Raw genomic sequence first — 27,874 nt, 5'->3', positions numbered from 1 at the left:
TCTGATTTGTCAAGATCTCTCTGCAAAAGAGAGATCAACCTCTCCCTGGTGCAGTGCCTGTTCAGATCACAAACATTTGGCAGTGTTAAAATCTTCCTGTTGTGTGCACAGAGAGCAAAGCACTGTTTCTTTAATATGCTTCCAAATGACTTCTCTTTGATTTAGGCCATAGAAAACACCACCTCTTAGAATGTGACAAAGCTAAAATAAAGTATTTCAGTCCACTGGAAAGGATTTTTAGTTTAAAGGGCAACTTGTAAAATAGTTTTACTTTCAAACAAAATATAACTGATGTTAAAAAGCTGCCATCTTTGTAAACTGGAAATCCCGACCACAAAACACCGTATCGGCTCTAGCAGGCAGATTTCTGCTGATCCTACACTTCCATGATGTAGCTACACTATTGTGCCAACCTAATGTAACTATTTTAATCAGCGGACTCAATTGCAGAGAAACAACCTACTATACACATGATATTCAATGTACATATTGAGGATATTCTGTTTAAATTGGTAACAGCCATCTTCCAGCAGCAGGAAGAAAAGCCCTCACCGCTATTTTTTTTCATGCTTCACTTCAGTGAAGACTTAAATATGGTAGCATTTGTATTTTGCACCTTGAAAAATATTTGTATTTTAAAATAGTGCATTAAAGCTTTGAGCCTGAAAACACTAATACACAAGAGTAACTTTATTTATCCATCAGGACTATTTTAGTCAAATGGTCTAATATTTGCAAAATCAGATTCTGAAAAATAATGTACTATTTTATGTTGTACCACTATTGGTGCAAAAATTAATGGATGCATTATTTAAATCAGGCATTGAGAGACAAGCTTTGCATCTTGGCTGTTTTTGCTATCGTACTGTTGGAAGAAACAAGTAAATAGAGTCTGAGAGAATGGGAATTGAAAACAGAGGAAATGAAATGGAAACACATGACATGTTTGAGACGTAAGGCACACCTGCTTCAGGCTGAAGTGTCCCAGATTCAGAGCAAAGGCAATTTTCAGCCTTCCTTCTGACTCAGGATTTAGTAAAATTCTTGATCCGTCTTTTCACATCAAAAAATCCTTTCATCCTTTTGGTCTCCATCAACCCCAGAGGTTAAATCTTCCCTTTCAGCTCTGATTATCACAAACGTTACTCTGTAGGAGCAGAGACCCTGGTTTTATCCAGAACTGGCCTTTGCATTCAGGCTCAAATGCCTTTTCTTCCACAGTATACACAAAACAATTTGTTTAATGCTCTGGATATTAAGTGTGGTCCTCAGAGAAAACTCTTGAGACTTTGCTCAGGCAAGGTCATTTTTAACCGTAAGAGTGAACCACCTGTGACCTCAGCCAGGACTGTGAGCCGTGCCAGCTTCAGTCAGAATGAAGGTGTGGAGGTCTATGAGCAGCACCGCTGAAGGAAGCACAGCAGACTTTTCTAGCAGGGAAATGAAATATTTCCATACATAGGCCAACAACGAAATTGTTGGGCTAATTAGATGAGTAAATCCTGCCTGATATCCTACACACAGACAACCATGTTTACTTCTGGGACTGATTTTTACCAGACCTTTTATTAGCAATCCAAGTAGCAGGTAATGCCTCCCTCAAAAGCACTTCTTGACTCTTTTGGAGTTAGATTCTGACCGCAAAGGTGTGATACCCTTTCTGTTGCTGTTTCTGTCACCGTGGAGTAGCTGCGATGGTCTCTGTAGCTTGGAGTCGATTTGGAGATACGGTACTCTTGAATGGTTAAGTGCTTCCTGCTGTCATCTCTGTCATTTACTGGTAGCAGAATGAAACCTGTATTAAAAAAAAATCCCCCATTAAAGCACTTAGCTAAATAACTTTCATCCCATCTTGTCACTTTATCCTCAGTTCACTTTGTATTTCATGCCTGAGCCACCAAGCTGGGGAGACCTGCCCTCTTTGCACACCTCTGGGGCAACACTTGGCTATTTCATTCAGCTGTGCACCAGGGAGTTCCCAAAAGCAGCAGAGCTGGTTGTCTGGAGAAATCAAGAGCAGAAATACCACTGAGAAGGAAATAATGACAGTCACTGCCCTCCACCTAAAATAGGACGTCCGTTGCATACACTCTAGTATCACACCAAGTGTGACTCCTTCTCAGGTTTGAGGTCTTCCCCAGGGATGGAGGGTGAAAAAAGCAACACCTGGACAGGATGTTTTGTTTGCTCACCAAACAGGATTTTCACTTTCCTGAGTAAATAAAGTGTGGACTAGTTGAGAAACGGAGCTGAACTATTTCACTTTCTTCATGGCAGGTGGTTTTCTTCTACACAATTACTTGCAGGAGGTCGGTACCTCTGGTGAAGACCTGCTCATCTCTGCTTTTTCTGTTTTGGCTCTCTGCCCCTGTTCAGATCCACTTCCTGCTACAAACATTTCTAGATAAAGCTATGTTATACATTTCGTGGCATACATATACTCTGACTAACAGCTTTCGTAAATGGTATCTGCCTTTTCCTCCTAAATAGACCCTTTTTACGCAATGACTACCATGCATTTGTGACTGTGAATATTTAAATAGGTAAAAATGGAAATGCATCCATTGTCATACAGAATAACATTGCGGTCTTAAACTTCAGATCCATCCAGGATGATTTGCTAACATTTGGTACTCCAAGCTGAAGTGCCAAAATTGCCTGTCTCATGCAATTTTCAAACATTCCACCTGCGCAGAACTATGGAAAAATAGCTGTATCTCGTAGAGAGAGCAAACTTCATTTAACCTGTTTTACAAAGTACTAAATAGCTTTTCTATTTCAGATGAAGAGCAGGGAATATGTCCACTTACCAAGTACTCCCAATGCCATGTATTCCAAGTAGTTTTCAGAGATATTATAGAATACTGCATTACTATGATTATTTATTGAAACCACAGTCACGTAACTTTGTACAATCCATGAACTCCAGTAGGGAGAAAATTCATTTCTATTGCTTTTAATTTCTTGAATAATCAAAATAATTTTCATTAAAATTGTTTTGAAAGACTAAAACTTTCTTTAGACTGCTCTCTAAACACAATTGTAAGCTGTTTTGCTTATTATTCAACCAAAAGCCGAATATCTAACTGTAGTTAGTTTTCCATAATCCTAGGGCTGGTTCTACTTTCTGTAGTCTGAGTTTTCTGTCACACTGGAGTTTTTTTATAGACACAGGCAATTATTTTTCCACATGTAAAAATATTTACAGAGTGCACTTCGTAAACAGAACTGCCGTTTAATCTGACAGGTGAAGGGTGGCTCCCTATAAAGTCTATTTGTCTCCAAAAAACCCATGTTTTTTGCAAAGAAAGCCAATTTCAGCGAATGCAAACCTGAATTACAGTGTAGGAAGAAAGAAAGACTCAGTAAACATTTTGCACTGGTGTCCAGGCTCAGAAGGGGCTTTGAAGATCTGCAAGAATTATGATATTATTCGTAACTAATAAATACTTTCTCTGAAGCAAGAACTGTCCTTGTGGTTTGTAGAGATTTAGTCCATTAACATGAACAACCACAGAACACGTCCACCATTTTGATGTACACTATTTTATTCCAAGAATTTTGTCTTTTTGTTGTTGTGTTGTTAGTAATTGTATTTCCAACCTTTTGTGAGAAGTAACCATGGCTTCTCAGTATGAAAGAGAATTCAGAAACCTTTAAGACTATGTTGCCTTGGGTAATCTCCCCAAATATCCATCAAAAAACTCCACTTACTTCCATGTTCTTATGTTCTTTAAATTGTTTAAATCAAGGTATTTTTTCTCTTAAAATAAATGAAGGTTCCATGCCAAATAGTTACTAATTGCCAATTGATTCATATGTGATACAGTGTACTTTGGAACTCGATATAAGTAATTGTGTTGTGGTTTTTTTTTGTTTGTTTGTTTTTTTGTTGTTGTTTTGTTTTTCCATAGACTTGTGTTGGATCTGGGTCAAAACCTTGGAAAATAAGGATTTTTCTACAGCAGAGGGAAAACAGTGTTTTGAATGGGGAATGCTTAGTTTGTGAATATGACATAGTGCAGACTTCCTTGCCTTATTTTCAGCATTTTGTTTTGCCCTCTGAACTTGAACTGTCAGGAGAATGATTTGTCTTGTGATGTTTGGCATTTCTACTGCTAATGCCATAATAAACTAAGGAGAAAAAGGTAAATGAAAATTAAAAAGGTGCCACATGCAACTCAAACATTATGGTTAAATTTTAGACTTCTTTCATGGCAACCACTTCTGAAGATACCTATCCATGGTGTCTACCAAAACAACCAAAAGTCACACAGATACCTCAGAGGGACATACAGCCGTGCCCAGGTCAGGAGCTACTTGAGTCACCTGGAGTCACGGGCTCTGAGCTGAGGTGGTGGCTCATGCAGCCACAGACAGTGCATTGGATCCCAGATGACACGTTTGCCACCAAGGCCGAGCAGGATGAGCTCACCCCTATGCACCAGTGCCAGATCTCCAGGGTTTGCCTACCGTGACTCTACAGCACTTCCCATGGGAGAGGCAAGGCAGAGCCCTCAGAGGAGGAAGAGCATGTCCTTGCCATCTTCCATGAAGGAAGATCATACCATGCAGCAGAGCCAGCCTTTCCTGGGAAGGCCCTGAGATGGGTTGTGACGTCAACACGAGTCAATGGCATGCACTGTCAGCATGTGTGTCGGCTGTGTGAAGCTTCTCAGACACAGCCACAAGGCTGGCTGAGAGCCATGTCTGAGAGAAATCTGCCTTTTGCAGTTGAAGCAACAGTAGTTTTCCCCAGTGGGAAAGGAAATCAAAGAGAAATTTTGACTCATCTGCTCTGCGCTCACTCGTGAGTTGGGAGCGGTCACTGATGGCCTTGGCAGCATTTTCATCACCAGCCTCACTGATTTTCCCTGCAGCAAGCATTGCACAGGCGTGCAGCAGAAGGAAATCTCTGATCCAGAGGAGGTAGATTTGATGGAGGAAAATTGAATGAGAAAGATTATGGTGCTGTTGAAAGACACCTGGAAGTTTGAAAAACACTACTGATCTACCAGTACTGAACGAGGGCCAGCAAATACAAAAGCACAGTGGGACCACAGAGAGATGTGTCCTCCATGAACCTGTGGCTTTCTTCTGGAAGTGTAGGAATCTCCTGGTACACACACTATGGCTTGAAAGTCAGTGGGATTTTTGCTCCCAACATACAGGACAAAGTACCTAGGCAGGATCTGCACCATAGGGACTATGGAAAATGTCTCCCTGTTCAGTTCCCAGCAGTTTAGGGAGAGTTCATGACCAAACGCTCAGAAACAGCAAATGCTTGGCTGCATTTTTGGTAATTTCTCCCTCTGCATCAAAATGATCATGTATATTCTTTAGAGCTGATAAAGTTACGTGACTCTGAAGCCAAAAATACGTGTTGATAAACTGAGGAACATTAAAGGCTCTTTTTTTGGTTCCAACCATTTCGCACACACTTTCTCTAAGCTGCGGCAGGCTTCCAGCCTAGCTAAATCCAAACGTTGTTCCTCTCACAGGCACACGCTGAGTTCACATAGCAAATGTGCGTGGTACAGTTCACCTCAGGTTCTGATCATTTCTTCTCCTTGCTATGTAAATTTGCTGGCCACCACTGAGATACGGTGTGGGATGAACCTCGTGGCATCAGCTTGGCTACGGTTTTATAAACACATGAAAATAATGCCTCGATTTTGAGAGTTTTGGCTTTTTTTTTAATTTGTGTTTATTTGCACATCCCTGAGCATTATTCACTTGTCAAACAGTCATGTGTTGGTGGTAAGGAGGCAGGCAGGTTATAAAAATGAATTAGCAAGATTCTCATTTGCAGAGAGTAATTTGTTTCCACTGTGATGCATGCATGTATTGTCAGGTTGGTAGAGAGGAGCCTTCCCAAGAAACGGGAATCAGATTTATCATCTCAATTTCACAGTCATGTTCAGTTACTTTATTAGCATAGCATCATAGCATAGCGAAGAAAATCCAGCTCTCCTGCTGTTTTCCATTTCACAAGAGCTCCCTTCTCCCCTCACACCAACCCTCCCTATTGCTGGTCCCTCATAAATAGAAAATGGTGCTGGCATACTTTTCTAGGCAGAAAAAAAAAACGAAAAAAACCCAGATGTAATCTATTTAAATCTTTCACCTAAAGCCTCTCGGGATAATACACATTGGACAGGATAGGGAATGGCCATGTGAACAGGGCACAGACCTGGCAACTTTCCCCTCTGTCAATCGGCACGTTCAGTCCTACCCCAACCAGAGTGAGGGGGACTGCACAGCTCTGTCACTGCCAGAACTGTATTTCTTCCCAAAGGCATGCTTTCACTGTCTCTGTTTTAGATGTAAACCTACAGAGAAAAGGTGCTTCTCTTTGGTCTGCCTTCTCAAGGCCCTGATTTTGGCTATCACAGGGCATTTGGCTCACGTGGATGGTGGCACATGGATGGTGGCACGTGTCTGGGATATTGATGCTTATAACAAACTGAGATTCCCACACCATCCACTTATTGCTCTGTCATTTTTCCTGCTGCACCTGGAGATTGCTTCTTGTTTTCACTCAGCTCATAGCCGGTGTCAGAAGTCTACAGAATGTACTGGCTTGTAAAACCGTGCTTATTTGGGAAGCTGTCCCTCACTGTGTGACAGTCACAGCTCTGTTGCAGTGCATCCATTGCTGCCAGCATCTTCTGCATTGAAAATAACACATTTGAAGCAATGAGGCCAGTAGCAGTCACACTGTCAGCGGGCTTCAGTGAAGCAGAACAGATTGGCAGGAGAAGCACTGACTTGCTAGGCCATGGCTCTTCACAGCTCTTCAGGTGTTTTCAGAGTCATTTTTTTGACTGTCATTTTTGGGATCCTGAAAAAAACCATAGGACCCTCCTTTCTCCTTGCCTGGAGTTTCTGCTCCTCAGCCTCCATCTGCTGCGCTGCTCCTGTTCCAAGGCATGTCACGCTCAGCGTGATGTACTGTAATTACCCCAAGGGTGGCAGTCCCCAGGGAGAGCTGACAGCACAGTTCAGATCAGCAGAGGCTTTGAGTTATTTTCAGGTGGTTTTAAAGATCCTTCAGCAATTCCCTTACATATTTTACTGACTCTGATCGAGACTTTTTCTCTTTTAGTTATCTAAATCAAGAGCAGAAAACTCCATTTTTTTCTTACAAGCAGGAGAAAGAGGACTCTGCACTTCCATATGCAATGGCCAGCTGTGGACTTAGACCACTGGCCTTTAGATGTAGGACTCCAAAGGAAAGATGTCTGGACACTTCTTAGAGTCAAAGAGATTAAAGCCACTTCCAATGCTTTTGAGCTAGTTTTCTACTTTTCCACTCTCAGATTTTAAAAATGTTTAAATGGAAGACCCAGAACAATATCTAACCTGAAAAGTGTGACAGGTATAGAAAAGCCAGGGCAGATGGAGGAGGGACCCAAGCAAATCTTTGAAAGCCAATTGGTGGTATAAGGATGTCAAGGTCTGGACGAAAGTTTTGCTCAAGCCAATAATGTTGCAAGCTGAAAATGCTCTCTGGGTAATGCACACAGGAAGGGCTATAACCTACTATCAAAACTGTGAGCTCACAGAGACACTGAAGGCAATCAGGAACATGCATAAACAGTAGTCTAACACTGACTGAGCCTGCTGTGTGCAACGCAGCGCACTGCTGCAGGTGCATGCAGCCTCGGCTATCCTCACTGGCGATTGCACCTTCCTGCTACAGTTTGATGCCCACCTGGGGCCAATGAATCCCACTGGGCACTTTCTTTCCATGCGTATTCCACTATGGATTGTGTAACCTCAAACATTTTGTGGTTTCTCTCACCCTTATTGCAATTACCACACGTCTGTTACCATTGCTGGAAGAAACAGCAGTTTCTGGACTTACGGGATACCTTTTGATATCAACAGGTTGATTCTCACGGATTCCATCAGGAGAAAAATTAGATGGGTTAACAAATTCAGTGCTGTCAATCTTTATATATTTTTGAGGCTATGGAAAATCTCATTCTACTTACAGCTTCTAATGCTCTTACTATTTGATAACTACAACTTTTTCCCTGAATGAAGAGCACTTTCTAGCCCTTACAACTGCAGAGAAAAGCTTCATGCAGAGGAAACCTTGAATTCCAATGACTGATGCAGAGACCCTGGCAAAGGAGATTTGTTATAAACAATGAGTTATCTCCTTCTTACTTTGATTTTGTACTATGCTCAGTACTTCCTGAGTTATGCTATCACATTGAGTACAGCTGGCTGCAGACAGATACTCTACTGTGAAGTCCATTTTTCTGTGATCCCACCTCAAGAGCTGCCCATTGCAATTCTGCATGGCTGAATGCTCTCCTCTAGCCCCAGTTCCAAAGTGAACACTCTTTGAGTGTCTCTCCAGCAAAGTCAGCTGGCTAAGCTAAAGATGCTGCTCTAAGTTTACCCTGTCAACTTTGTGGGCTGAACTCAGGCTAACTCACAGTCCACCCACATGCTGTAGGATGGGCACAGCACACATGAAGGGGGAACCTGGTGCATGTCCACATGCCCATTATTTGGGCTGTTTCGGGGTTCCGGGTGAAGCTCTATGCACAGGCTCTTCACAGCAGGGAGGCAATGCCTACATTTTTCCCTCTTGGATGCTGTAGAAACTTATTCTGGAGAATCTTCTTCTAGCATTCAGGAGAGCTTTTTAACTCTCTCACTTTGCAGTCCATTATAATTTTACTGTGGAAGAAGGTGGCAATTTCTGCAACAAGGCCATTGGATGCATAGCAAGACCTGGATGATGAGTACAACAGAAGGAAGGTGGCAGATGAACATCTCTGCAAAGCTTTAAAAATCAATTGATATTCTCCTTTCACAAAATGAGGGTGTTCCCCAGTCCATATTTATTGATCATTCACGGTCACTGACACCTGGCTCGCCAACGACGGATGCGTGGGCACATGGTGCACTCCCCAGCGCGAGCACTTAATGTGTGGGTAACCCGAGACAGTTAAATTGCCTGGTTAGCATCCCTTCTTGCTCACCCCCTGCCATGAAAAGCCACTGAAAAGAAAGGAGACATGGGGAGCAGGAAGGGGGAAGGGGAGCTGCTGCAGGAGTTTTCACCTGGATACAGTTGCTATAGGAACCAGCATCTCGGCGCCTCCGCTATTCAGAGAAATTTGCTTGCCCTAAGAGCGAGCAAAGTTAAGTGGGTTACCCGCAAGTGGAAATGTTTGGCCCCTGCTTATCCCAGTGGGATGGGAGCCCCCTGGGTGTGTGTCGAGAACCATTGGGGTGAGGGTCTCCTTGGCCCTGTGGGGAGAGTGAGGATGTGGGAAGAGTAATGCAAACAGAGGTGCAAGCTGCGCAGTAGTGGTCAGAGGGCTGCTGAAAGAAATGTCCAGCAGTGGGGACCTGTGGTGGAGAGTGGGGACAAGAAGAAGCCAAGAGATAGTGACAGAAATCAGGACTTCTATTGTGAAGGGAGAGGGATAGAGACTGTGTGTGCAAGCTCTGGAACAAACAGGGTTCTGGAAAAGGTGAGGGGAAAAAATAAAAGCTGCAGGAGCAGTGGGTAGCATGAGAGGTGGAAATCTTGGAGAGTGAGGCAGCATTAGTGGAAAGGGTCTGGCTCGGTGTTTGTAATGTGTGCTAGGAGCCTGGGATGAAAGGCCTAAGCAGCAAGAGCAGTGCTGTGGGTTTTGATACAATTTTGTTAGCTTTCATGATAGCTATTAGTTTCAGTCCTTGAAGCTTCATCTCGCTGGAAGCTCCGGCTCCGTGCCATTACCCCGCGGCTGGGTGTGTGTTTGCGCTCAGTGGTGTGGTGCAAGTGCAGACTGCTGCTGCTGGAGCTGGGGCTTAGCAGCTGCGCGTTAGAGCAGCTCTTGACCCTTGGTTTGTAAGAACAGCTTATTGGCAACCAGGAGTAGATGGTAGGCAACAAGTTAATGACTTGTTCCCACCAGCTCAACAAGGACAGTAACTTCAAAATTGGTATTGCTGAAGGAGCCTGTATGAGAAGATAACAGCACTAATCACCGCAAGGCAGCGAGGGGAGATTGTAAGGCAGGGAGAAGATTAAACAGAATTACACACAGGATGAATAAGTTCAGCAAAGCACTTAAGTCGCTGCCTAATTTTAAACCAGAACTGGTGCAAAGTATGGGCCAATTTGAAGTGATCAAAGAGAGAACAGTTCTGAGGATGGCTCAGTTGAGCGGTGTCACTTAGCAGGAGTTCAAATGAGCAGAAGAAAAGTAGAGAAAAACTTTAAAATGGTTCAGACTAGACAACAGTGGGCGAACAGAGGTCAGGTAAGAAGAGTAGGGTGGCGGAGCAGGAAAGGGGCGGCAATGGGAGAAAATTATTATCTATTATTATCTATTATGATAAACGACAAACGGATTACGGTAAATCTTCTCGATGGTCTATTTACACACTGCAAATCAGCAAGGGTTGGAACGTATTTACCATGTGATGCGCGTTAACTTCACAAATTAATGGTATTACCTTAAACAACTTCTGATAAATGCACCACTTCACAAAATTACGCAATTTATGTAAGGAAACCCAGATTTCACATGTCAACTGATAGAAATACAATATTGATATAATTGTATTTTTCAGAGATACGCATTAAAAATAGGAACAATGTAAATTGAGCAAAAGAAAAGTGTATAGACTACCACGTGTTGTTTGTGCGCTGCCAAGAGAACTTGAAAGTGTTTTTCCTACAGTCAGCTCTGCGGAGGCCAGCCACCATGCAGGTCCTGACCTCAACAATCAATTATGTATGTTTCTGGACAGGAATTTGTGCATAGTTTCATTTAAAAATATTATGTTGCTACTGCCAATGTTTGTTGACTAATCCCACAAAAGAAATAAAGCAGAACACTTGGTAAAAGCCAGGAGCCAATCTGAGGCTATCAGCTGACACACAGAGGACCACTTTGAGTGGCAGTGTGTGTTAAGAGTACTGGTAGTGGTGGTCTGCTCCCAGTCATCTATATGGACAACACGTTTCCAAATAGTACTGCTTGTGGTCACTGCGTTGATCACTTCGGGCGTACAGTGCAGAGGGACAGGAGATTAAGTTCAGTTTTTGAAACCATCCCTAGCACCTTATTCTTACTGAAAAATGAGTCTAAAGAGGGATCTCACTCACTTCTCGGAAAAAAACACCTTTGTAAAAGTTTCCTTTAGGTTCTAGGCACTGCAGTTTTAGGATGTTTGACTTTAGATTACTGATGGCTCAGATTTCTCAGAAATCTGGGACAACTGTTTCTCCCTTGACCCTGATATCAGCTGTTGGGTCTAAGCACTGAACTCCCAAAAATAAGGGGCAACAGATTTTAAACATCTGTAACACACGAAGGACAGGAGTCAGACAACAAAACATGTTTGGATTATGGTCATGTGTACTAGAAAGGTATGATACAAACAGTGGAAGAGAAAATTGGAGAGAAATATCTATCTTGCCAAAGTTCAAGCTACAGAAACAGGCTGAGCTCGGAGTAAGGGTGAGAAAGACAGGTTGAAGAAAAGCAAAGTGTACGTGGCAGAGAGGACAGGCACTCATATGAGGGAACTTCAACCAAAACAACAAGCTTATCCTAAACCTCGCCAGAAGGCAAGTGCTCTTTCAGGAAGAGGTGAAAGGAAGAAGAGGTGATGGCCCTGGCACCTTCTGTCCCAGGAGGATGGAGGATTCCCTTCCAGAGCCTTTTAAGAGCTGCATCCTCTTCTCTGCTAATTAACTGCTGGCTGGATTCTCCTCCAGGAGTTATATTATCGCTTTATCATCATCTTCTCTGCTTATTCTGGATGTTTTTTTCCTCTGCGCTGGCTCACCACCTGCCTTAGCTGACAGGATCCCCCTACCCAGGGCTGAGGATCCAGGGATTCCCACACCCTTGCAGCTGGGGCTCTGTACTGCTTTTTCAGCAGCTCTGCAGCATCCTCCATACAACCGAGCGTGCATTCCCCTCACAGCAAAACATTTATTTGCTTCCAGGCTGCATCTGCACACGAGGCTGAAACCTTTCCTGAGCTGACAGAAGCAGTGCCTTTCTCCCTTTCTGCGATCGCTAGATTCAGGGCAAGTGCTGCAGAATGGAAGAGACTTTTTCTGCTTTCCTTCCACCTCAGCGTGCGTTATTTTGCTTCTCTGTTATAAATGATAGCATTTTGTAATAGAATTGCGACCTCACTGCCTTCCCCAGCCACAACAATTAACATTATTACTGGGGCTGAGTAGCAATATCCAACATGTAGCACCACAGTATCTTCATCCTAAATGTGCACTCCTGGCTCCACTGAAAACCAAGCAGATTTCATCAGAATTTTCAGGATTTTGTCCCTGGTAACATCACTTCAAAACTTACAGCAGCTTAGAGAGGTGGGTTTGGCAAAGTTCTACTCACTCAGATACAGTCACACAGGCATGAAGTCAGCGCAAAAACACCAGAGATGAGGTCAAAAACATTCCACGTTTCTCGGTTACTGTGCACTAGCTTCCATCCCAGCTAGAACATTGCCAGAGATTTTGTGGTTGTAGGAGGGTGGGTCAGGATTTTCAATGCGTTTTTTTTCTTCTCCTAAAAATAATGCCATATAAACAACAATAGATCCAAGCCATTCATTCCCCTCAAATGAAAACTAAACTGAAATCTTTTCTTCCCGTGAAATCTAACAGAAAATTGTCCTGATCAGAAAAGGATTTTCCAATCCTTTCATCAAGTGAAATCTGGCTCTCAGGGCTAAGATTTGAGACTCTGCCTATTTTTTTTAAAGGAGCCTGTCCAACAAGAGATCTTTGACAGGCTTGAAACACTGCAGCAACCTTTAATTTAGAGAAATTATTTCCAGTAGGGAAAGCGGCTGGTCATGTGCAGGACTCAAATTAGGACCAACAGCAACACCAACAAAAAAACAGAAATCAGGATGCATGCCATCCAGGCTCAGCTCTGAGGCTGATTTGTGCCTCACCGGCAGCTGGTGAAATAAGGAGCTGCCCTGAGGAAACAGGTATACAAATGGCAGGGCGGGTGCTTTTTTCTTCTCTGCCTCTCACCTAAAACCCTGAAACAACAAGTTGCCCTTGTGGTGGATGATTATAATAATTATTGGAAAACAATTGAAGTGTGATCGGGTGGGGAGGGCAGTAATTGAAATATTGACAGGTGGTTGCTTTGTGCCGAGCATCAGGTTTTAAGATCAGCTGCGCTCCTGAAGGACTCCTGCCTAGGATGCTGCTGATAAAGTCTTTAATTAGCCAAGGTATAGATTTTACTAAAGGATCTACAGAGAGATCAGAGCAAGTCTTTCTAGAAGAAGCTGTGAATATCATACATGTAATTTTTTATTAAGGAGTGCTTTAATACACAGAGTTTTGTTCTTTTTTTAGATAGAGCTTCATGAAAACAAACTTTGTTTATCTTCTCTGGAGATTAAATATTATTGACGCATGAAATTATCACAATTGGATGGTGCTAAGGTAATCACATCACAAAGACACAGGTAAGATGGGAGGAATTTAATACCCCGACAACTCAGCCAAGGATAAGAGGAAGTTCAGTTTTTAAGAATTTTGTGGTTTTGGGGGATGGAATATAGTTTATAGCCTGAACAACAAGTGTTGTGAATTACCGAGAAATTAATGACTTTTAGATATGTGTTCAAACATTGCTTGTCTTAGAATAAAATAATTTGAGAATTTCTAGGATGCTAGTAAATAGATATTCCTCAACCTCCTGGTAAGGCAAAAAAGTTTCCTGAAATGATGCGAAATTTGAACTGCTTCCTGAGGCATTCATGTCTGTTACACCAGGGGAAATTCAGGCTGGAAATACATCTCTGAAAGAGTGGTCAGGCACTGGAATGGGCTGCCCAGGGAGGTGGTGGAGTCACCGACCCTAGAGGTATTCAAGGAACATTTAGACATTGTGTTGAGGGACATGGTTTAGTGGGGTTATATTGGTGATAGGTGGATGGTTGGACTGGGTGATCTTGGAGGTCTTTTCCAACTTTGGTGATTCTTATGATTCATTAAAGGTCATTTCATCAAGTATTGCTTCAAGACCATACAAAAGATTCAATCAATCTTAAGAGAATTTCCACACATTTAACTTTTCATTTGAGCACAACATCTGAGACAGACTAGCCTGTGTGTTATTTTTGGACTTCAGAGAAGATACACGTGCTTTTCAACGAGCTGGTGAAATGGCATCCCTTCCTTAGCCAGCAACAGTACATCCCTTGAAAAAAAGGCAATGATCGGGTTAAATGAAGAAGAAAACCATGAGGGATGGGACAAGGAATTGGAGTTCAATTCACATAGGTAAGTGCCCTTTACAATTGGTGAATGAGGCTCCTGCTACAACAGAAACACCTTTGCTGTTGCAACTGGTATTTCTGAGTGTACTGATCATTTGCAATTTTAGGATGCTGATCTTCAGTAAACTTTGCAAGCAATTGAACTTAATGGATTTTTTAACAGTCTACATAACTTCTGCCAGGCACGCAATTAGCAAAGAAATTTGAAAGTGTCTCTGTGGTAACATTTATCAATCCACATCTAATGTTTTCATATTAACTCCATTAAAAAAATTGCAGAATCCTTACTGAAACCTTTGGAAACAGCATGAGAAGCTCCACTCTGGTGCTGTTTCCCCAAAGTGCATATGCACACAGCCTCCGTGAATTTCTGTTGGGCCAAAGGGACACAGCCAACATGTCCTACTCAGTGTGTGTATTCCCTGGAAAATGTAGAGTCAGGGGAAGGAAAATCTTTGTAATTTCAGATAATTTCAGCCTTCCTCCCTGCCATAACTCTAGGGAGAACCATTCAGAAAAGCCAAACCTGATGGGACTTTCCCTCTAGGAAATGTTCTTACCTTCAGAAATAAAACACGCCTTGGAGTCTTTAATTAATGGAAGTCATTACTTTTCCTCATTTGGCTACAAATACCTTCCCACGTCTTGAGAAACACCTCACTTTGGGTGGAATGAAGCTACCTGAATCTCAGCTACATCTTTTCCACTGAATAAAAAAAAATTGTTCTAGCTGAATTGGAAAAATATTAAAAATTCTGCAAGTCCTGCCTCCTGCCATAGAGGAGTTGTGTATTCTCCTGATTTTTGTACCATGCCATGTGCTGAGGGACCTGACATGGGAGAGGCTATGTTGGCCCACAGCCCTGTCCTTGCCACATGGCTGACCCCTTCACAGTCCCTTCTGTGCCTGGTGAGCTGGAGCAGAGCTGCCTTGTTGGTACCTGTGGTTTGCTCCTGTTTAGAAATAAAATTTGATCATTCAGGTTCCTGTTTTCTCATCCTTTCTTCAATCATTCTCTGAAGTATTTGGTTGGAAAAATATATGAGAAAACAAAACAAGTTTGCTGGAGTTCAATCAGTCCCTTGTCTTGGGTTTGTTTATTCTTATCTGTTTTGGTGCCAAAATCGGCAAAGTACATCCTCAGGAAAATTAGTTATGTAAAGCATGAAAACAGACAGGGCAATGTTTAAGAGCCAGGCAGCCTTTCCAAAGGCACCTTTGGTCAAATAACTCCTGACTCGTTTTCAGAGGGTCCACATCTTTGACTTAGCAAGAGTTGCAGAAGCATAGGTTATTTGTTTGGATAGTTAACTTCAGTCAACACACAGCACAAAATTTCAGCCTCAGTGCTTTGATGGCAGCCTTCTCAGTGGGGAGAGCGTGTTTAACGCTGCAAGGTAAATGCTTGATTTCCTCCTCCAAACAGCTGATCGGCCTTGGCTCCCATTTGAGGGTACTCAGCAGTTCTCACTGCTATGATACCTTTCTCTCAAGTCTTCTGAAAACACATAGAGCTAACTCAGAACACCAAACAAGATGATGAGTGTGGCGACTGCGATCTTTTGATGTCCAGTAAATCATATCATTGCAGAATGGAACCATCAGACACAACACTAAGTATTAGCAGAACTCACAAAAGATACAGAGTGTTCCGGCTTCCTGTCTAATGTGCAGAGGTCAGAATTACGGAGGAAAAAACCCCAAATGATTTCCAAACAATATAGGAAAAAAAAAACCCACATAATTCTGAGAGATAGAAGTATTAAATGTATTAGAAGTGAAATGTGTTGGAAAACAAATATCATAAAGACATCCAGAAAAAAATAAATCAGTACTAACTTGAGTCTCTTGTGTCCACTCTGGAGAGCATCCCACTGAGCTGCAGTGATAATTTAGTGTCCTGAAGACTGGACATAGATGTAACAGTTCTGTTTTGTACCCATATAAGAGTGGGAAACTCATATCTACTTCAATAATATCATCTCTTTATAATCACATCAATTTTTCTTTTTCATCTCTCTGTCTGTATATCTATCCATCTATCTACCTACCTATCTACTTATCTTTCTATTGACAAAAAATCTGCATTTAAGAATGAGATAGAACATTGTTGGTAGTATTTTTGAAAGGCACTAACAATGTTTTTCCTAAAGCAGTAGCTCATGGACCAGCAATGGAGGTAGACACAGATGATCCTGATCTAAACAGGAATGGTGAGGAAGAACCCTCTGTCTACAGCCTTGCTGCAGGGAGGAGGATACATTGGGGTGAGCCTCACCTTCCCATCTCCTCCTAGCCCCCAAATCCAGGAAATCAGCATCAGATTAGTTCCAGTTTTTCCATCCTTAAAAACTGGGCTAGATCACAGTTGCCTACTGCCATCTAACATACTGCTTTCTGCAATACTGTATTAATATAGCAGGGGTCAGAGCATCACGATCAGTCCTTTTAAAATGACCAAAGAACACTGTCAGCTTAATGACTCTGGTGGTTTAGCACCATTCAGCTCTGCTGACCCAGCCCCTGTGGCCGGTACACGTCAGCTTTGTTTCTCTGCCTGTGGAATTGCCTCTCTGGTTTTTGTGTAATCGCCTGATTCACCCGTGTCTCGGCAGCTGCTGAAAAATGCATTCTCTGTACCTAGGAAAAACCTGTATAAATATTCTCAATAAATAAATAACAGTTGTCATTTTCAAAATATGACAATCTCCAGTTGCCTGTGCTTAAATTGAATGACATGTCATTTATCCTAATAGATGTGAATGCACGTATAGTACATATGAGTGAGTCACCTAATTCTCATTCACCTCAGCCTTGGTCTCAGTTGGGGGCAAGTGCCTCTAACAGGGTTTGGATGGATCAAATCACAAGCAGAAAAATCTTGGTCAATTATAGACGCCTAAGGCTAAAAGGGAGGTGTCTTTTTCTCTTCTTCTTCTTTTTTTTTTTTCTCCTTCTTAATCTCGCCAAGCACAGAATGCCCCTCCTATCCATAGGCTTACTGAAGGAGCGAGTCAATCTCTGATCTGTGGAATTTCTGGGAATATCTCTTCCCCCTGTAATTTAACATGACTCAATTCTCCATCCTGATAATACAAGCGGTGAGAAAAGCTCCTAATCCTATTGGCATACCCTCTTGTCAGCACCTCTTTATTTCACTGCTTTAAAGGCTCAACATGTTTTGATTTACAATAAGCACTAAGATAACTGCAGGTGCCCTCTCTAAAAGCAAGGTTAACTCACCTGAGATGAATTCTTTTATTGCAAACAAAAGCAACACATGAGCAGGAAATACAATTAATACAGGTGTTTCCCTGAAACTTAGCAAATGCCATTTGTCTTGAAATGACATAAATCCCCATTACATAAACAGGCCCCAGAGGCTTGATTTGTATTATTTCTGGAGAGGAAGGATTTAAGCAAAAGATAAATGGAGTGGTGATGGTGGTAAGAAATCCTTGTATTTACAAGGTATTTGACAGTAAAACTATTAGTGTGTTATTTTGTGATTGTATTTAAAAATATGTAAATGTCTTAATAGAACCAAGAAAAGCCCAGTCTAGGTGGGATTTCCAAGTTAACTCACTTTTCCTGGTGATATGTCATATCTTGTGTAGTTGCAGTACACCACTTAAGCATTCACACTGACATACAGCCTTCCCAGTGACTTGCCGCGTGGAGGTATTAAAGTTATATCCTCATAAGCACGCAGCGCTGTGAGGCCTCAAGTGCTTTGGGATACCAACACAGTGGATGGAGGCTCCAACCTCGGGGAGGGCCCTGTAGGCCCTCAGAAGGGCTATTCTGCAGCTCCAGGAGTTCTCCAGGCTGGGAGCAGGGGCAGGGCCCTGGGACTGCCACCCAAACCCTGCAAGACTGCTGCTGCTGTCCCTGGGGACATGGGGTGCTCAGAGAGTCTGCAGTGGCCACTGTGGGGGAGACACAGAGCATGATGAACCTAAGCTGTCCTTTTTGGGGGAACGGTGCTCCCATGTGGCATATGACTCTTTAGAAATGACTGAAAAAGGCAAGTGGGAGCCTTCTCAGAAAAGAAACAATGGTTACCTTCAGTAGTAGCAGCTGTATGGCAAAGAGGTGGAGATTAGGATTCCTCCTGGACAAAAGGTTTGTAAACATGGTGTAAATGTGTTGACAAGGAAGCACACCAGGAAAGTAACAGCCTGCTAGGTTAAGTTTTAATGTCAAAATTCTTTGGTTCTTTTTCCAGTTCTGCTACTGACATATACTGAGTAATCTTAGCAAACCACCCTGCTTCCCTCCAACTCTTCATTGCTCTTTCCTTGTCTAGCTGGTCTTTCACTACAGGTAGACCACGAGGTCCCAGTTTTTTTTAATCCAACAGCTATGGTGCTATGATCAATCATCTGTATTACATAATTTTCTGAGAAATGCACGTGGTTTTCTTCAGACTATGTATTTTTCTTCCTTTTGCCATTATTACAAAGCCTCGTTGTTAATAAAGAGATATGAAGAAGGAGTAAAGCTATCATAGCTGCTTAAGTCTAAAAAGCTAGTTCACGATTGTATTTGGATTATAATTTTTCTTACCTGTTTCTTTCCTTTATAATTCACATATAACTGCTTAAAAATACAATCCAAAATTACCCCAAACAAAAAAAAATGTAGAAAAATAAATTGTAATGCTTAACAGGATCATTGTACAGTCATGCAATTACGTTGACAAGTACATTACACCATTTTAGATATTCATTAAATCGTCAACAAATCATTGAATCCTGGAATCGTTTGAGTTAGAAGGGACCATTAAAGGTCATCTGGTTCAACTCCCCTACAATGAACAGGGACACCTACAGCTTGATCAGGTTGCTCAGAGCCTCATCAGCCTGATCTTGACTGTTTTCCAGGGATGGGGCATCCACCACCTCTCTGGGCAATCTGTTCCAGTGCCTCAACACCCTTATTGTAAAAAAACTTCTTCCTTATATCTAATCTCAGTCTCCCCTCTTTTACCTTGAAACCATCTCTCCTTGTCCTATCACCACAGACCCTGCTAAAGAGTCTGTCCCCTTCTTTCTTGCAGCCCCCCTTTAGATACTGACAGGCTGATCTCAGGATATGGTTGGCTTTCCAGGCTGTGAGGGCACACTGCTGGCTCATGTCCAGCTGCCATCCACCAGTACACCCAGCCCTTTTTGGCAGGGCTATGCTGAACCCTTACATCCCTCAGATTGTAAATGAAATCCAGTATCATTTCTTTGTTCATCCAAAACATGTACTGTGTTTGACAAGTGTTTCTGATCCTTGTCTTTTAACTAATGAGGCTCTGATTTCTGCAGCCAGTCCTGCTCAGTTGGATTTCTTCAGCCCTGTGGAAACCATTGCTTGCAGGTCAATTATGACCCCACCAGGAGCCAGTCTACAGAAATCCAATTGCATAGTTCTGACAGAAGTCAAAATACTGAGCCGAACTAGGCTTCTTTCTCTTCCCTATATTCTACTAAGCCAATACTTTCCAGTTTGAAGAAATCAAAGGGATAGAGCTTTACCATTTCTGCCCTTATGCCTCCCCGGATTTGAACATATTGTGCATCCCAAATGTCCTCCATTTTCCATTGGATCATTAGGTGTCAGAAAAGCACTGGATTAGTCCTTCTCCCCTGAAAATTCAGGATTTAGTCAGACATCTACAGTGCCAGTCTGCTGACATTACCTGCTCCAGGAGTGACAAGTTGCCGTGACTGTATGCTCAATTAAACCTGTTCTTCCTTTTTAAACAAGTGCTTTCGATGTCTAAATTATGTGCAAGTTTTCCTGTGCACTTTGACTACATTACACTCAAGATACCAAACTTTGGCTGCAAACCTTAACATGGTTATTTGGAGAAGGAAGACTAACACCACTTTTTTTTGACAAATACTGGAGTCAAGAAAAAGTTGCAGTAGAGTCTTTTTTCTTTTTGTAGAAAACACACAGCTTCCCTGGGAAACAATTCTAAAATGTGTGATGTGTAAAGCAAGGTGTAAAAGCTCTACTTTCCAGAAGTCTCAAGAACAAGCAATTTCAGCTGATGTCAGCTGGACATGGGGAGTCATTATCTGAAAATCTAGTTCTGATGTTCCACAAAACTTGCTTTCAAAACTTCACCAACTATCCAACACTATATTGAGATGGCAGGTGCTGTATTTTCACTTTAGGGTTCTTTTCTTATAATTAGACTCCCATGAATGGACTTTTTCCTTCACGCAGAATCCCACTGAGATCATCAAAGGATTTGTGTCTAAAAATAGATGTAAGTGTAACAATTTTGTAAAATTATATTCAGGGCTGGCTGGCTGGCCTGTGGATGTAAATGTCCTTTTGGGAAAAAATGAGACATTTTTCTAAAGAAAAGCTACTTCTGAATTTCTTTAGAGTTTTTGTTGTCAGATAAATGAAAGAGAACTTATCACAGCAGAAGCAGCAGGTTTCTCCTGGTGTTACTATCTCTTTCTAGGGTACTCCTGATTCTTTTCTTTTTTTATCAGAAGGAAGAGTCAAGCAATCATCTGCATCCAAAAAAGCATTTTAATTTTCTCTTAAATGGGCGGGTGGTGAGGTTGTTTCCAAGGAGTAACAGGTGCCCAGAGGATCTTTCAGAAACTGAAAGTCATCACCAATTCCTCACCTGACAGACTCAGACTTGGCAGAAAATGCCTCCTGCCACACACTGAGCTCCTGAAGAGAAGCAGAGGTTGATAACCTTCTTGACCCTCTTGCTGCCATGAAAAGACACAGAGGAACATGTCACATCCTTTGTTCCCCTGTGGGTTGGAGTGTTGCTTTGCCACAGATGGAGGCTTCAGACTCCTCCCTGCTTCATAAAGATGTTTTATATTCAAAAGGTCAGAGTTTACTGCAGTTCATAAGGCCACCATGAGGCATTTGTTCCTGAGAGGCAAAATTCTGAATTGCAATCAAAGCATCACTAGCAACAGGCACTGACAACAGAGGAATGGAGACTGATGATGTGTCTGGGGATATTGGCCCATATGGAGTCAAGGAGAAGCCAGATCTTCTTTTTTATTTTCTCTCTTTAGGTTGCTCCTCCTAGGAAATACCTTCAAGGCCTCTGCATTGTTGAGAAGAAGTAGCAGAGGAAGATTTCCTTCTAGAAAGGGCAGAAGACCTCCCTTGGCTCCTCAGAACCCGAAGTTATACCAGATACCCCGGTAGGATGCACCACAAAGAATGTCTGTGAGCATAAACGCTTGAAAGACAGCTGACAAGTTTTAAGTGCTAAAGACTAAATCTTGAATATAATCATAACACCACAGACACCAAACTTCAAAATTCCATGAAAAAAAAAAAGGAAAAAAATCCTCAGCCAAAATGTTCTTAAAACAGATCTGGGAATGTCTTTTATTTCCTCCAGAATGTCAAATATGCAGACACTTGTTCAAGGAAGAGAAAAGACACACGTCCCTGAATCTTCCAGACTTTCACGAATGCTTAGATGCCTTTGTATGTAATGCAAACAAAACTACGATAATATTTTGTACATCAGTGTTCTGAGTTGAAATATTTGCAGGTGAAATAAGCAAAGCAATTCACATCCTTTTCCCAACAATTTATCTTGGCTTTTCCTAATTTTAAATTGAAAGATTTGCACTCAAAATACACAAATGCTTTACTAACAATGCTGCTTTTAAAGAGCATCGCATTCATTGAAATGGATCTGGAGAACTAGAGCAATATTTGAATTTGTATAATGAAAGAGGACTGCAAATTCTGCCCATGACAGGGGGAAAAAATGAGGCACCAAAAGGATGAGAACGAGAGGAGAATGAACAAGTTTTTTAGCATATGGGTCTGGTGGTGTCAGAAGAGGCTAAATGATGACTAAGGAGGGAATAGAAGCTACAGATATTTGATACAGGATAGGTCACTGGACATACAATTTTGGACAGACTGAACGGAGTAAAGGCAAAAGAGAGCAAGGAGTTGGGAAAGTACATTTGATTTTCTCTGAATTACTATTTTGTTGCTTGAATATGCTAAATATGTGCATTTTAGGCATGATATGAAACTTATCTTCCAACTGTTTGTGAAGAACTTGGAATGAGAAGTACTATTATGTCAAATCAAAATGCACTTTGCATCTTCAAAAAGGTGGATATGATTTTCAGATGTGTCTGATCCCCAACTAGCATAGCTCTCAGTCAAGTCAAAAGGAGTTTTACTATAAAAGCTCAGTATTTTCGTAAATAACACCTAATAATCTCTCAGAAGTTATAAGGGGAGTTACCTTAATTCTAGGGAAATGCAATATCTGCAATCCAAATTGACAAGATTAGATATAAACGTTCTACATACAGATAGACAAACGCTCATTTGCAAACAGAAAGAGAAAGCGTTACCAGGTGCTGGTGCTGTTGAGCTGCTGTGGTAGATTTGGCATTCTTATCTCATTCTTGCTTGAAAGTCCAATTGTGTTTGCAATTGTTGCTCTGATTATTTAGCAGAGCACAAAGGTAATATTATTCTCCTTGTTGTTATATGAAGAGATGTTTCTTACGTGAGAGATAAACACATTTCCTTCCTTTTAAACACTGTCTTCTCTCCTCCTCTTTGTCTCCATCTATAAGGCAAAACATATACTAAAAAGGCGTCGGTCCCCTTGTTTTTCTAGTTTTAAAATCACGTATTATGACAGACCTTCTACCCTGCTTTGATTCCTATGCCAACGTCATGCCGTGCGCTGCACGAGCAGACAATACATGGCAGGCTCCTGCTGGGGATTTTCCTCCAGTGGCAGATTTCCCAGGCGTACAGGAGAAGGCTGGCCGGTGCCCGTCTCATTGCTCCTGCTGCCTCCCACATGGAGTGGAATGAGGCAGGGGATTGGGGTGCCCCAGCCACTGAGCCACTGCTCTGCTGAGTGCAGCATGGTGGAGCTGTGCAAAAGTGGGAGGATGGATTTCTTCCCAGACCCCATGGTCTCATTGGGTTTTCAAAACAAAGTCTTCTTCCTGCTTTTAAATATATTGGGAATTTTCAAGCCAAATGCATTCACCTTCCTAGTAATCCCTGCTTACAGCTGGGATACCCACAGGCCACAGCTGCTGCCAAATTTCCAGTGTCTGTTGTGAATGCTGGTGGTTAGACACCAAGGCGATAGACGTCATATAACAGCACTGTAAGATTAACAGATGACTAGAAAGCACCTTGAATTCAGAGCATGCAGAGAAAGAGAGGAAAGAGGTTGTAGCTAGCTGGCACTATTTTCATAATTATAAGTAAATAGGCTTTTAGCATCAGCAAAGCCCCCATAATCTAATACTAGTAATCTAATCAAAGAGCTTGTGAAAAACAGATTCTATATCCATATGATGATGTGATGGCCTATAAAATGATGATAAATGCTTCTAGTTGGCATTGGTAACTAGGAGAGAAAAACAGATTTGTTGTGTGCATTATCTGAAAACATAAATAACACTGTTCCACGCTCATCTGTCCATAGAATCCTGAGTTCCGCTTGTTAAGTCTGTAGATCAGTTGGACAGAGACAGATAAATTAGGAAATCAAAAAGTAGTATAAAAAATACAGACTTTTAAAAACATCATTGCTGAAGGCCTATGTCAGTAAAACAACTCTGCTCCCATCTATTTTCTCAAAACCAAACAGTATCAGCAAAAATGTTTGCACCAGAGCTAGCAATCCTATCCAGCACATCAGAAGCTAGACAAAATTAGCAGAAGTGAAGGACCGGCATCTCACACTTTACCATCTTTTACTGCAAAGACAGGACACCTTTGGGCCAGATCTTCTGCAAAATAAATGTATTTTAATAAGAAACATTAGGTCTAGAATTGTTATTAAGAGGATAAGGCATGCTTTGCATGTACTTCTGTCTCACACACTGAGTGGTTACACTACTTCATGCATTGTTCTAAGATACCAGATATTGTGCTAGTATGGAACTAGGAAACTATTAATGAATTACCTCCATAGAGATTTCAAAAAATGAAATAACATATTGAAACAATAAAGAAAAATATATTACAGGATTTGCAGTCTTACCTCAAAGTCAGCTGGGGTTCAGATTAAGGAAGGATGGATTTTATCCATGTGAATTGTATAAGATCTTTTAAAGTATGGGGTACATGTTTAAAGGTACGGAATATTTCAGTGTTTGTGTTAAATCCTCTTCACTTCTCTGCTTCATAGTCACATCCTTTCTCTATTCTGTTAGCTCAAAAAAAAAAAAAAATCCCCCCACAAACTTTAAGTTTAGGAAGAAATCGCTGCTATCCAGCACCATGCAATTAGCATATATGAATAGGAAATGAGTTCCTGCTGCTCTGGACCATTGTTAATCCATATTGATGGGGTAGAAAACATGACATCAACTGTAAAAATCCAAGAACATTCCTTAAAATATTCAAATGATGTGCCTGGCCCTGTATTCATTCTGCATCTCAAATTCTCATTGACTTTGTGGGTTCCTGGAATGCACAAGGAATGCAGGATTAGGTACTTGGGTACGCATGGTATGCCTACCTTGACAGCAAATACAGCTTTTGATTCTGTCTGAAATTCCACAAGACAAATATTCAGGTCAAAGGAACTGTACAAAAAAATACACACAAATTTTGTACAGCTGCTATTTGCTCTGGGCCAGATGCCACCATGAGCTGGATGGGGCTCTGTTTTGCTGCTGCTCAAGTACAGAGTGCACACTAAACCCACACCTGTTTATTCTTTTAACTTGCCTTATTTTTTTCAATCTGTATGCAAACCAGTATCATATAAACTTGTCTTTATTTGATCACTTGTAATGGTGGGAGAAAAAAATCATTGTTCTGATACAACCTACACGATGATTGAGACACTGAGCAACTCATCATTTTCTCAGATATCCTCAAGAATTAGCACTGAGGAATTGCCAAGGGACTTGCTGAGTAAGACTCAGGAGCTGTCTCAAGTGATGTACATTAGAGCTGCCCTGGGCTTGGTCTTAAATGTAGTTAAAACCAAAGTTAGCGCCTGTAGCACTAAAGAGTGAAGTAACATTGAGAGACTGCAATCACATTTACTTTTACCATCTCTTATATTTTTTGATCCTCTTCTGTGCAGAAAGCATCATCCCCTTTCAAGCCAAGAAATTGTATATGTGAATATTAGCCTCCATTAAAAAAAAAACAACCAACATGTAAAAGTACCACAATCCATAAGAAGATGAGTTCAAGTCTGTCTGTGAGAAAATATCTGAATATCCCTCGAATCTCCAAAGAAATGCATCTATCTAGTTAATGTCAGACCACCATGGCATGGGCTGGCTCAAAGGCTTTCTCTCAAAGCCCATTTACTTAAATTGTGGTTCACAGACTGTTGACCTTCTCAACTTTAATGACATCTTCTGAACCATCATTATCGATAGGGGAAGTGTGTGAGCCATTTCTCACCCAACAAATAAAGGTTCAAAAGTTTTGAGCACAAGCTAGTCCTTTACTTTTAAGACCAATCTTCTACCCCAAAAAGTCAAAGCCATTAGTCCATTTTAGGATTTACAGGCTGTGAAATGTCATTCTAAAAAGAACATCAATTTTTGAGTTATTGGAGTACAAAAGCTGTCTTATAAAGGTATCACAGCACCAATGATAATAGCTTTGGCAAAGACCTTCCAGGTCACCTAGTCCAAACCCTGGTAAGGAACAGTTATAGTGACCTTTTGTATCAGCCTTGTTTTGAACACCTCCAAACTGGTGCAACTACACAACTGAAGAGTTTATTCCAGTGCCTATTTCCTTTTCCTGTAACTTGACTTTTCCTTTCTTTAGAGGTGGGCTTCCTGTCTTTCTTCATTAACTTTAGCAACAGCATAACAAGTTTATTTCCTGAATTCTTATTAGTTTTTCCCTTAGATGAGTGGAAGGTCTAGTTTGGATATCTAGCTGCACAACTGTTGGTCTTCTCAACCTTTATAAGGCTGTTTCCATTTGCTTATCATTTTGCCAGGCTTAAACTATTTGAGCTGACATTTTTCTGCCTCTAGCTGATTTCTTTGAGGGTACAGAACTACAGACAAAGGATCCAACAGTTTCCAAAATCAACAATAGGAAGAAACATGATATTAACATTTGGGTGACTTTTTGGCAGAGGGACTTTAAAATTGGGAGGGAATTTTCTGTGGAAAAATACAATTTTTTAATCAGCACAGAAACCTGTTCAATATAATATTCGGCTCTGGAAAATGTGTAAGGAGAAAGGAGTAGGTTGGGATGGACAATCTGTCAAATCAATACAGAACAAGTAAAAGACTAACAGTCTCTGGGCAGTAAGGCCTGCCTAGGACGTGCAGCTGAGCACTATGTCACTTGGCTCCAGGAAAAACAGTGCTTGGTAGTTCTCAGTGGCTTTGGTGGGAGACCAGGCTAAGTCTCAAATGACTTTGCTGCAGGACAGGAAAAAGAAAATGCCAAAACGTTCCAGGGGAAAAAGTAAAATCTGTAATTAGGAATTTTCATTTTGAATGGAGTTTCTTTTTGTGCAGCCTAGTGAATAAAGCACAGAGACTGCACATCTTCATTGGATTATACTTTTTCTACTTTTTTTTTCCATCACATTTGCCAATCATACTGAATTACAGCTGAAACCTTAGAAGAATCAATTTCCTGGTGTATTTCACTGTTTCTTCTTCTTGAACATCTGTCACAAAGCAGAGAAATGCCAAGTTTAAATCTATTGAGGAAGAGGAAGAAGAGACTGGAGGGCCTCTGGGTCTTGGGATTCAAAGCTGCCCAGGCATAGGGGCACACAGGTTCCTGCAGGCAAGGGCCATCTTCCAGGCCTCACCTGCCAGGCCTCAAAGCCTGAGCCCCCAGCTGCATCCCACACAGCCCCATGAAGTCTGGGGAAGATAGGTGGGAGCCATTTTCCACCTGCCTAGTTCCTTGTTGCTATGACAACCCAAGGAATGTACATCTGTACCTACCTAATCCAGTGCAGCAGCCCTGGTGACAAAGGTGTCACATGAGACATTTTGTCAGGCAGTACGTGATGCCAGGCCGCAAGGCTCCTTCTGTCATGGGTATCGGCACACAGGCAGATTGCCTTGCTCAAAGCCCCAGCAGTCAGTACACGGGGTGACATGGCTGACTCCTCACACTCTGGGCCGCTAACATTACAATGCCTTCATGAAGCTTTGTTTCCTACCACTTCTGCACAAACTTGGGGTGAAGTCTATGTAAAACAAGTCATTATTTCATTAAATTCCTTGCCCCTTCACTGAGATAGCATATCTTCTCCTGCCCATTTCTTTTTTGTTTAACACTAGAAAATGATTGAATAATTTTCTCAGACTCTTACCAAATTTCTGCCTAAATGAACTACTTCATTAGCTATTGCATCCCCTGCTTTGTGTGGTAGGCTGTGTTCAGGAAGCAAAAGCAGAGCCTGACTCTTTTCCTCAGTACAATATAAGACCAAAGCACCACAGAAACCGTGTCACATAATGTGTTTTCCCCTGGTGTATATAATCAGTTTTCTTCTTCTCAGCAGAGCTCTGTCTTTTTAATTCATGAAGAGAAGTGGTAGTTTCTCCCTGTGTG

At 41.6% G+C, this 27,874-nt stretch overlaps 2 long non-coding RNA genes across 3 annotated transcripts; one reads left to right on the top strand and one right to left on the bottom strand.

Annotated features, from left to right (window-relative positions):
* Positions 1,539-27,874, bottom strand: LOC110394641. Its single transcript, XR_002435770.1, has 2 exons — positions 27,259-27,874; positions 1,539-1,795 (listed from the first exon to the last, which is right to left on the bottom strand). It is a non-coding gene; the product is annotated as an uncharacterized LOC110394641 (long non-coding RNA).
* On the top strand, positions 8,611-16,964 carry LOC110394640. 2 transcript variants are annotated; one of them, XR_002435769.1, is made up of 4 exons: positions 8,611-13,245; positions 13,373-13,485; positions 14,020-14,305; positions 16,456-16,964. It is a non-coding gene; the product is annotated as an uncharacterized LOC110394640 (long non-coding RNA). The 2 variants fall into 2 exon arrangements; XR_002435768.1 differs by having other exon boundaries at positions 8,612-13,245; positions 16,459-16,964.

This window comes from Numida meleagris, chromosome 2 (assembly GCF_002078875.1).
Source record: "Numida meleagris isolate 19003 breed g44 Domestic line chromosome 2, NumMel1.0, whole genome shotgun sequence".
Classification (NCBI taxonomy): domain Eukaryota; kingdom Metazoa; phylum Chordata; class Aves; order Galliformes; family Numididae; genus Numida; species Numida meleagris.
Note: the sequence above shows the minus strand (reverse complement) of the source record. Positions and strands in the feature narration are given on the sequence as shown.